The 10,227-nt window shown below is 61.1% G+C and overlaps 1 long non-coding RNA gene across 1 annotated transcript; it reads left to right on the top strand.

Annotated features, from left to right (window-relative positions):
• The first annotated feature begins 7,955 nt into the window (after window positions 1–7,955).
• On the top strand, window positions 7,956–9,399 carry LOC113207859 (uncharacterized). The gene is made up of 3 exons (XR_008011081.1): window positions 7,956–8,113; window positions 8,196–8,581; window positions 9,254–9,399. It is a non-coding gene; the product is annotated as an uncharacterized LOC113207859 (long non-coding RNA).
• The last annotated feature ends 828 nt before the right edge of the window (window positions 9,400–10,227 follow it).

The following is a 10,227-nucleotide window of genomic DNA, read 5'->3' as shown; positions in this document are numbered from 1 at the left end:
ACCCGCGTGTCTCACGGCCGCCACAACAAAGCGGGACGGACAGCCCCCCGCGGTCCGAGGGGACTGGTCCGGCCGCCAGGGGCAGAAGTGGGAAATTTCTTCCTCGTGAACAGAAAAATTATATTTAACTAGATTATGAGCACTGAACCACTGAACACCCCCAATAAGTTCATGCGTCATTTATTTCGTTTATTCGTTTGCATGTGTTTCTCTGTTGGTATTGGAACGTCGGTGCTCCACGTGGTCACGTTTAGGCTACCGAGTGCTATAGACACCTCGCATGCGGGTCTGTCAGAGTCGTAAAGGCCAGCTTGTGGGGGCGCAGATGCAGCAGGGCCAGGCTCGCCCTTGTCACCTATCGGGTGGCCCGGTGGCCGCATATTGTTGAGCCCTCTTCCCGATAAACATACGAACGTTTGTTTTGTACCGCGATCGTTAACGTCGTACGGACGGACCGCACATATGAGCGCGGTGCTCCCGGGTCGTCGTTGGAGTTTCTCTCCCGGCCAGCGGCCATATAGGACCGACTCGGGGGGATAGTTTGGATTGGAATGCCCCTCCCCCGGGCCCCCGGCCCCTCTCCACTCCCGCCCGGCGATGATCGAGAGGGGGAGATAAAAAGAACGTGGCGACAAACTGTCTGGGAGTTTGTTTCAGCCGAAAAGAAAGGGGTGACTGCGGGCGGGACGGGGCAGAGGGTGCGCGGGTATCTCTCCGCCTTAGCGACACCACACAAAGGGTCCCCGGAGAGGATTTTATTCAAATAGTGCAATATATTACCCGAAGGGCCCCGTCGTGGCCGGCTGGCCGGCGGGCGCAGCGCATAGCGTCGTGGTCCTCGTCGTAGGGCACAAGGGCACGGCCCAATAGGGCCGGTCCTCCCACCTCTCATAACTTACAAGTTAATATGTGTGTATCATTCCCGGTAAAGTGCTGGTCCCTGCGCCGACCACGGCCCGGCCGCACGGCCCGGCCCGGCTGCCCGGTGATGGTCGTCTGTCATGTTCGCTATGGGGCCGGGCCGGGCCGGGCGGGACCGTGCGGGGCGGTGCAGGCGAGCGGGGAGGGCCGTTTTGTAAATTCTTTCCCCGGGATGTGATAAAATGTGTTGGGTTTATTGTCTCGGGCCCCGCGGCGGCCGTGCCCTGCTTTCTAGCCCCCCAAGCCGTGTCGTTTCCGCGGGTCGTAGTGCACGTACCTATACCTATCCGTGAGACGAACAGCACGTCTCGTTGGAAACGGTCGCGACGACAACCAATTTGAGCCCCGCGCCAGGAAGACGGTCGCAATAACTGGGCGCGAATGAGCGCGGTGACCTAAAGACACGTCCCGAACTACGATATGACGCCTTATAAAAGCTTAGAGACGCGGCCCAGTTACTATGCCCCTTTCCCGTTTTCTACTTTACGTGACACACAAAACAAAATCCATCAACACCCAACTCTCATCCGAGCTGCACGCGAACTCCCGCCGTCCCTTCGCCTTTCTCACACAGGAGTACCCAAATTTAGTTTCCGCGAGTTTCGGCCAAATTGCCCGTTTTAAGCCCTCGTTGTGAAGGTGACGCGTCGCGCGGCGGTGTAAAAGCGGATTCACAGAAAACATTAAACGCCCCCTCCCTCCCCTCCCGTCCCTGCAATCATAAAACATGCCCGTAGTGTTCACCTTCTGATGCGGCCGCCGCCCTGCTCGCGGGGAGATGGGACCAGCCCGATAAGGAGTCATCAAAATTCTTTTCCTAACTCTTTACCTCAAAAAAGTTAAATCTACACCCGTCCCTCGACCCATACGGCCTGCTGCCACAGCCACCGCCACCGCGTGGGGGCGTCCCCAAACTGCGTCATGGCGGTGAAGAGGGGCAACATATTCCGTGGATTAAGAGGGGGGGGGGGGTAAGGGAGTTAAGGGGGAACATAAAGTAGCTGACTTCTGTGTTTTCATCCTTCTCTGCAAAAGTTGAATGGGTCGCTAATTGAACTTATGAAAATACTCCTCCTTCACCTGGACGTAAGTGAACTCATACGCTCAGCGGTGGTGAGGAGAGGCGGGGAAGACAGGGAGGATAAGGTGATTCCGTGAGCGGGGAGGAGGAGGGGGCGAGTCGAGACGCAGACTCGAAGTAGGAGCCGCAGACACGGCAAAGCAAGCAAACGAGGAAGGTGACCCAATTTTTCGTGGCGACTTTTGCTGCGGCGAAACGACCCCGCGTGCGGAGTTGACGAGAGGAGCTTATGAAGCGTATGTCTTGGCTGCGGTGGCCTGGTCGCGGGGAATAAAGTCGTCGCTCGGGGTAATATCCCCCCCCCCCCCCTCAAACCTCGTTAAAGCTAATCACGGAGCAAAGCTGCGCGACCCGCATGCACTACTACTGCGCAAGGAGACAGCAGCGCGCCCGTCTCTCGCGGTGGGTAGTGCCGAGGGTAGTACCCGCCGCGAGCGCACTCACTCTGCGGCGGGGATTAGCGCAGTCGAGTGAGCACGAGGGCAGAGAGGACGAGCAGGGAGTGCATCAGGACGGCGGCGGCCGCTGCGGCTGCTGATGCTCAATTGACAGGAAGTTTCAATGACGAGCATGTCGCCCCGTGTGCAACGGGGGAGGAAGTGGGCGGGAGCGGGAGGGTGTACAGCGGGGGCGTGGCGGCCGCGACTCGCTGCTTGGAGTGGCCGCACTGCGGTCGCCGCCCCGCCACGCCCCGCCACGCCCCGCCGAGCTCCAGAGTGTCCCGCGTGAATGCGCCTAACGAGCGCGGGCCTCTCCACCGCCGACGGACTTTACCGCGAAGTCGCCCAGCGCGTACATATGAAGAAGAAAAAGAAATCAGCGGTGATGGTCATGTTGGTCTGGGTGATTCCGGATCAAGGCAAAGGGCTGTGTTTGGGCACACCCGAGCCGTTCCTAGTTTGGACGTCTAGACAGCATGAATGGACTGCCTGATTGGCAACGAGGTGATCCGCGATCCGCGGTACTGGCCGCTGTTACACGATTTAAATTAGAGTAACCGAGGACGTCAGTCGCGGATTAGGGAGGGGGGGCGATCGCCCCCGCTGTGGCCTCTAGAGAGCCGTCTAAAAGGTAGGCGATCTGCGCCACAAAACCCTGAATGTAGGCATTAAGCAACCGGTAGTGCCCCCCCCCCCCCCTAAGGTAGAATGTAGATCTACATTACACCCCCCCCCCTTGTCAGCCGCACCTTAATCCGCGCCTGAAGGACGTCTGGGTTAGAAAATATCCGTACATGAGTAAAAAAGGTGCATGTAAGTATACTCAAATAGCTACACACGAAAATGTTGTCCGCACTTCGCTAATGAGCAACCCTCATAAACAAGTCAAAGACTGACCCCGCTTGTCCAAACTCGCGATTTCGTCCGGTGAAAACGAAAGCGAGCCACCACACTCTTCTATCCATCACCGTGCAACTTTTCGCGGAAGCGTATTCAACCATTTTGCGTGTATACACACAACAGAGACCATTGAGTCCAAACAAAACCGGCCGTTTCATGACTGGTTTTTCGTGCGGACTGTGCGAGCAGCGCGACCAGAGGGTGACACCAGGTGTGGAGACGCGCCCAAATGACGGCCTGACTCCGGCGACGACAATGCACAACATTGGGTGCCAAGAACAAAAGCGGATTTCACGCAAAGAGAAAGGCGCTTTCATTCCCGGGATCGGTGGTGGACCCATTGGGGCCATTGTGCTGATGACGCCTCGGCCCGCCGTCGTCGTCCCCAGGGTGTCCCCAGGGTGTCCCTGACCTGCGCGCCGAGGGGGCGTACCTGAGCACCGGGGACAATGCGACCGCGACGTCGCCTGTGCGTGGAGGCCGAGTAGAGCTGGCGTCTTGCTCGCGGGCTCGGCCACCAATTAGAACGCGTCGCAGTGCGTACGGTACGCTCGTACGCGGGATGAGCATGACAAGAGGCGGAGGCGGAAACCGGTTGTCGATGCGCCTGCCGTATTAGGCGCCGCAGTCCCGGCGACAAGAGAAAGGGAGGACGGGGCACAGAATATCGACATGAGAGAATTGTACTCGTCGACGACGGGGACGGATGTAAGCTGCTCTTGCTAACTCCATGCGCCCTGAGCGAGGCCCCGAGCGGGGCCAGAGAGCGTCACCCGTCACCGCGTCGCGCACTTCGCCGAGCGGCCACCCTCGAGTCACCTGCGCGCACCGTCCACGGGTTCCCACCGAGGCCGTGGCGGGGCGTGGCGGGGCGTGGCGGGGGACGCTCTGCGTCCGTGCATTGTGTCAAATTGTCCCTCCCGGTCCGCGACAAAAACGGGTCGTAAATTATTGTGCCGTCCGTCCCGTCCCATACACCCCCGGCCTGGAGCCTGGATCAGGCCCAACCCTCATGCACCTCATTCTCCATGGCACTCAGGTTCCCGAGGGCTGAGTGGGGTCCCGGCCCGGCCCGGCCAGTCCGTGCACCCAAACCCAATTCATCACAAGTCGGGGCGACTCGAAATATTAATATACCGCACTGGCGCGATACGAACGCCCGCGAGAGACTCGCATGCAGAAAGAGAGATTCGTTTATTTCGAACCGGGCAAAAGGCGGGTTCAATGAACGAACGAAGTGCTGAAAATAAATCCGTCCTCCTGGCCTGGGTCCCACTCCGTCGTCTGGCTGGACAGTAGAATGATTCGTTTCACTGGAGCCCCCTCAACCCTCGACGGAATAACGGCAAGGAAATGAACAAAGCTGCCTAACGAACTCAAGGGTCCTCTCGGTCAAATTAGGCCGAACTACACTGTGCAGCGCGATGAGTGCCACCAGGAGCTCGGGAGGAGCGGGGCGGGGACACCGGGAATAGGGGCCGGATGGCGAAGGGCGGCCGGACCGAGGCGGGGGAAGGACGACGAAATCGGGTAAACAAGCCTCCGCCACTTTGCCAACCCGCTCCACCACGAAACCGAGGCAGAGAGCTTGGTTTCCCGGGTAACAATGGTCAGGGTGGGCCGCCCCGGCGGGAAGGGGCGCGTGTGGTAGGACCGGTGGGACCTGAGCCAGACAAGGACAGAGGATCCCCCAGCCCCCGCCTGCCCGCCCTGCCCCTGCCGTGCGCAGGGCCGTCCCAACCCCAGCCATGACGCTCGCGCGTCCCACGGGACCACACCGCACCGTCGCTAGGTGGATCACTGAGGCTGTGTAGCGCGGTAACTTTGATACAGATTTTGGCACGATATCGGGGAGAGCGGGAGGGCGAGGGCCTCACACAACTGCAATGACTCCCACCAGATGACGCTGTGCGCGCCCTTCCTGCCACACGAGCGAGGCCCGCCCGGTCGCGGCCACCACGGCCTCAGCCTCGGCCTCGGCCTCGGGGGGCGGCGCGTGTCGTTCCCGCCGCCCCGCTACCTGGTGACGGAGCACGATGAGGCCTCGAGCCTGCTGGGCCTCGGCCTGCCCGCCAGCATGCGCCGTGCGTAGGGTGGCTGCCCGCGATACACCTGTTGCTCCAGAGCCCTAGCCATGTTAGAGCTTGTCCCCTTCCGATACCCGCAGTGGAGCTCCGGCGCCACCGGCGCGGTGCCCCGCGGCCGGGCGCGGCGGTCCACCGGCACCGGCGGCACCCCCGGCGACGGCGGCGGACCGCGGTGGTCCGGCGGCGGGAGCGCGACCTGGCGGAGCTGGCCGCCCTGCGGCAGTGGCAGGCGCTGCACGCGCAGGCGCACGCCTCGGACCCGCGACCGCTGGCCTCGGCGGAGCCGCGTCGCGCCCGCCCCAGGAGGCGGCGCCGGCAGCCGAGCCACGACGCCATCCTGGAGGCGGCCATGCTGAAGCAGCTGGCCCGCGAGCGGCGCCTGCAGCAGCGGCGCGTCCCGAGGCCCACCGCGGCGCCGCCGCAACGACCCAGCAAGCCCGTGCGTCAGCACGTAGGAGTGTCGAGAGAGATTCGGGCCGACTTTCCCCTGACAAAGAATGAAACGGCTACAACATAAACTCAAAACGACACGATTTGCGCAGAGACTATGAACTGCGTAGAAACGTGCCCTGATATACGTCCCCGTTGTCGCGCGGCAGTGCAGGTGAGAGCCAGGCGCCCCCCGCGGCCGCCGCCCCCGCCGCGCCCCGGGGCCAAGCAGGCCGGCGACTTCGAGTCGATGCAGCGGCGCCTGCGCACGCAGCAGCGCCTCAAGGAGCTGCAGCTGCAGCGCACGTCCCAGCTGCGCGCCTGGCAGCAGCACGACCAGCGGGTCAAGAAACAGCTGCGGCAGGCGCTCGCGGTGGGGGCGCAGGTACATGTTGCCTCTCATTAGGGAGTTCAGTTTTTGCTCAATGTGTTGAGCGTCGCCATCTCATACTCGCACGTCGCGGTGCCATCTTTCTTCAAGCGAGTGACGGCCGAAGGAAAGGCCCAAGATGGCGGCGCCCAGGCTGCGCAGACCAAGGTGCCGCCCTCCGCGCCCTCGGGTCCAGGACCTCCGCGGTCGGCGCCGCATAGCGCTCCGTCCAAGCGCAGTCAGACCAGGGTGAACCTGGGCGCCGGCGACGTCAGCAGGCCGTCCAGCAGGCCAACCTCGAAGCCCTCCCGGCCGTCCGCCGTCCCCGCCGGAAGGGCAGCCCCGCTAGAGGGAGTGCCCTCCACGTGTCTGGTCTACAGAAGGTTAACACCTGCCACCGTCGTTTCCATACCTGGATTGTTTCCCACACAAACTTCGTGCCACCTCTTCACAGCCATATCGACGAGAAGTCTCCATCCGAGACGATGACGCCGAGTCTGTCGTCGACGTGGAGCGATCTCGCGGGCAAGCAGCAGGGCGCGCAGGTCGGCTCCCTGAAGCGCAGCACCCAGAGCACGCCGCAGTCCTCGAGCCGCACGTCCACCAGGCTCCCCTGCCCGCCGGTCAAGGTGCGGCGCCGCGTGCGGCCCCCAACAGGCTCTGCAACATTCTTAAAAAAATGCAAAAACGGTCCGCCTGTCGCCATACGTCATGAGCCACTCCGCAGCTATGGACGATGTAGTACATAACTCCAGCAAAGTGCCGGAATGAGAAAGTCGGTAGGTAAAAAGAAGATCGGAAAGAACAAATGCCACAACATCACACATCATTCAGAAATTGTCTGTAAAAACAATCAAAAAGAAGTGAGTTCTCAAGAAGCTGTTGAATACCTGCGACATTTAGACATGTTCTTCCTAATTTTCTTTATTCCAAGAAAATTCCTCACTAGTCCTCGGAACACTTTTATAGTATTACTATACAACATGCAGGCATGTTTGCGGGTTCGCCTATCATCGTTGACAAGGGCGCCTTACGGCCCCGACCGGGCACAGGCAACCCGTCCACACACCTGCCTGCGGTCCGTTATAGTACCTACAAAAGTGCGCTCGTTGGTCGGCACGCAGGCGGCGGCCAGCATGTCAGTCTCCGCTCCAATCGAGCGGGAGCGCCCCGCCAAGAGGGCGCAGTCGGCGCAGGGAGGTCTGCAGGGAGCGCAGGTCAAGGGTGGCGCCCGCCCCAGCAGCCGGGCGCAGTCCGCGAGGCGAACGCCGATGACCCCCAGGACGCCGACAACCCCGAGGACGCCGACGACGCCACGTCGGGAGCCTTCAAAGACGACGGCCACCAGGGCCAACCGCTCGCGTACCAACATGACCACGGCAGCGCCCACCTCGTCCTCGCCCTCGGCTACCACAGTCAGATCGGCTCGAACGCCCCCATCACCACGACGCAGCGCCAGCAAAACACCAAAACCACCATCATCTACAGAGAAGACAGCTGTGTAAGTGAGCCTTTAGGTGAATTTAAATTTCGTGGTTTAACTTCTGTTCCTGAGACTCTGGGGTGCTCTCTGGGTCTACTAGATCTGCAGGACCGGCTACCACGCGGCCGTTGTCCAGATCAGCATCCTTCTTGAGCGGGCCTGCCAGCAAGCCCATCAGGCGGCAGCTGACGTGCCGGAGCCCTCTAGCCTCCCACGACGCCATGCCCACGCTGGACCGCGCCGCCGCAGGGTCGCCCGCGTGGAAGCCTCCGGGAGCTCTAGGAGCGTCGGGGCTGCGGGTGAACAAGGGCGCCGGGGACTCCAGGAAGTCGCCGCGGCCGCCACCTAGGCCCAGGGGGCACGCCGATGAGCTTGGCCTACAGCCGTCCAATGACCGCCCTGGTAATGCAAAAGAGACGTTGAGTGAAACAGTGGTTCAGGCGGTTCAATAAGAATGACAACAGCGTTGAGATTTACACCCTAGTGCGATCCCGCTCGAGTGCGAAGCCAAGCGTTGGGGTCGGACTTCCCCCTGGCGCTGCAGGGCGCAACAGCAACAGCGCGCGGTCCAAGTCCAGCCCGGCGCGCCCCGCGAGCGGCAGGCCGGCGTCCGGCGTCACCCGAGACGCTCCGCGAACGCGATCTAGTTCTCGTGGACGCGCGTCCTCGGCAGAGAAAGTGCGCTGCAAGGCTGACGCGCTGCGAGGGCGCGCGTTGGCCAGAGAGGGGTCGGCCGCGGCCCGGGGACCCAGGGGCGTCCCCGCAGGTGGCGACCTTCCAGGGGGAGCAGACCGACGCCGTCCGGCTGCGGGCGCCACCAAGCAGGCCAAGGCACCGAACAGACGGCCGCGGAGGCGCAGCAGGTCAAAAGTAGGTTTATACGTTATCAAAAGTATGATTCAACCATAAGAAGGGTGCCCGACAAGAGGAACAAGAAAAAGGCAACGCTGGCGAGGTGGCATGACGTAGCACAGTGCCTAAACAAGCAAGTACATATGAGCGGAAGTCTAGCAGAGGTTAGGTTATGGCAAAAGGTTTTATACTGTTTACAGCGGACCTATAAATCTAAATAACCAAAGTATAAATTTTTTCAAGGGGTCATAACGGTGGTTCAGTTATTCAAATTGAATGGGCATTGTTTGAATGGGATGTCCGTATACTAACCTACACAACGACATCGGGACACTTTTAAAGATGTTAACTCATTTCCGCACTGCCAAAATTTGTAAAACCATTCATTGACTCGAGAATACAAACTGAATACAATACAGACCCAAATTTGCTTTCAAATTCAGCAAAACTTACGTGAAGTGGGAGCCGATGATCACACATCCACTTGTGTCCGAGCTTGTGGCAAAACAAAACATGGTCGCCTGCGCCTGCGCTGCACTTTGTTTCGGGACGGAGCTACGCCACGCCACCCCGACCCCGCCAGTAGCCTACTATACCTTCTACCCTCCTTCATACTGGCTGTTTGCCGTTCAATCCAACGTCTGTTCGTGATTTCTTCGCATAGATTGGATTTGTTGGCGTCTTTCACAGGGTGAAGACGTGCAGTCGAAGCAGGAGGCGCAGGTCCAGGTCAGGGAGGCAGTGGTAGATGCGCCCCTCCCCGCGGTGGCGCAGCCGCTTCCCACCCCGCGGCGCATCAGGAGGGCGCCCCCCGCCACCCGGGACGGGCCCGCCAGCCCCGCCGCCCCCGCCGCCGCGGACAAGAGCGCCTCCGCGCCCAGCCCACGCGAGAGCCCCGCGGACGCCACCTCGACGGCGACCTCGCGCGCCCCGAGCACCGCCCCCCGGGTCAGGGTGGCGGTGCGGGCCGCGGGGGAGAGCCCGCTGAGCCGCGGGCAGCAGCAGCAGGGCAGGACGCTGTACCGGCCGCCCCTGGGGCTCGGCGCGCCCCTCGGTGGGCCCCACGGCTCGCCGCCGGCGGCGTCCTGGCAGGCGCGCGGCGGCAAGGGCGTGCAGGGGCGACACCGGTCCTCGCTGCACTCGCTGCACCTCGCGCCCAGCCGCCTCGAGACCATCGAGGACGTGCCCGAGTGCACGCCCAGGTCTCAAGCTCACTGACATGTCGCTATATTTCGTAGGGATAAAAAAAGGCTAAAATAAGTTATTGCCACGGCTTCTATTGCCTCCATAATTGTAAGTTTACAGGCTGCAGCCAAAATAAAACACAAAAAACGGGAAACTGGCAAAAGACTTTGCAAACACGGTTTTTTTTTTCTGAGTAAACATTCTCTTAAAAGGAGATTAATCCCGAAACATTTTTTAATTTGTGCGACAGCGAAAAAGCCTGCTTAGTTGAGGAGCAGGGGGTGGTGGTGATGGCGCGGTCGCCGGGCCAGTCCCCCCCCCCCCCCTTCCCTCTCTCGAGCCGGCCGCGTTGCAATGTTTTAATTCTAATTCAGGGGCGTGATTACCTTTTTGAACGATAATCAGAGCGCGCCAGAGAAGTGCCGACGCGGCACGCTACGGGCGTTATTCAAACCAAACCGCTCCCGCCTCGCCTCGCA

Source organism: Frankliniella occidentalis, unplaced genomic scaffold (assembly GCF_000697945.3).
Source record: "Frankliniella occidentalis isolate FOCC.00 unplaced genomic scaffold, Focc_3.1 Scaffold47, whole genome shotgun sequence".
NCBI lineage: Eukaryota > Metazoa > Arthropoda > Insecta > Thysanoptera > Thripidae > Frankliniella > Frankliniella occidentalis.
Note: the sequence above shows the minus strand (reverse complement) of the source record. Positions and strands in the feature narration are given on the sequence as shown.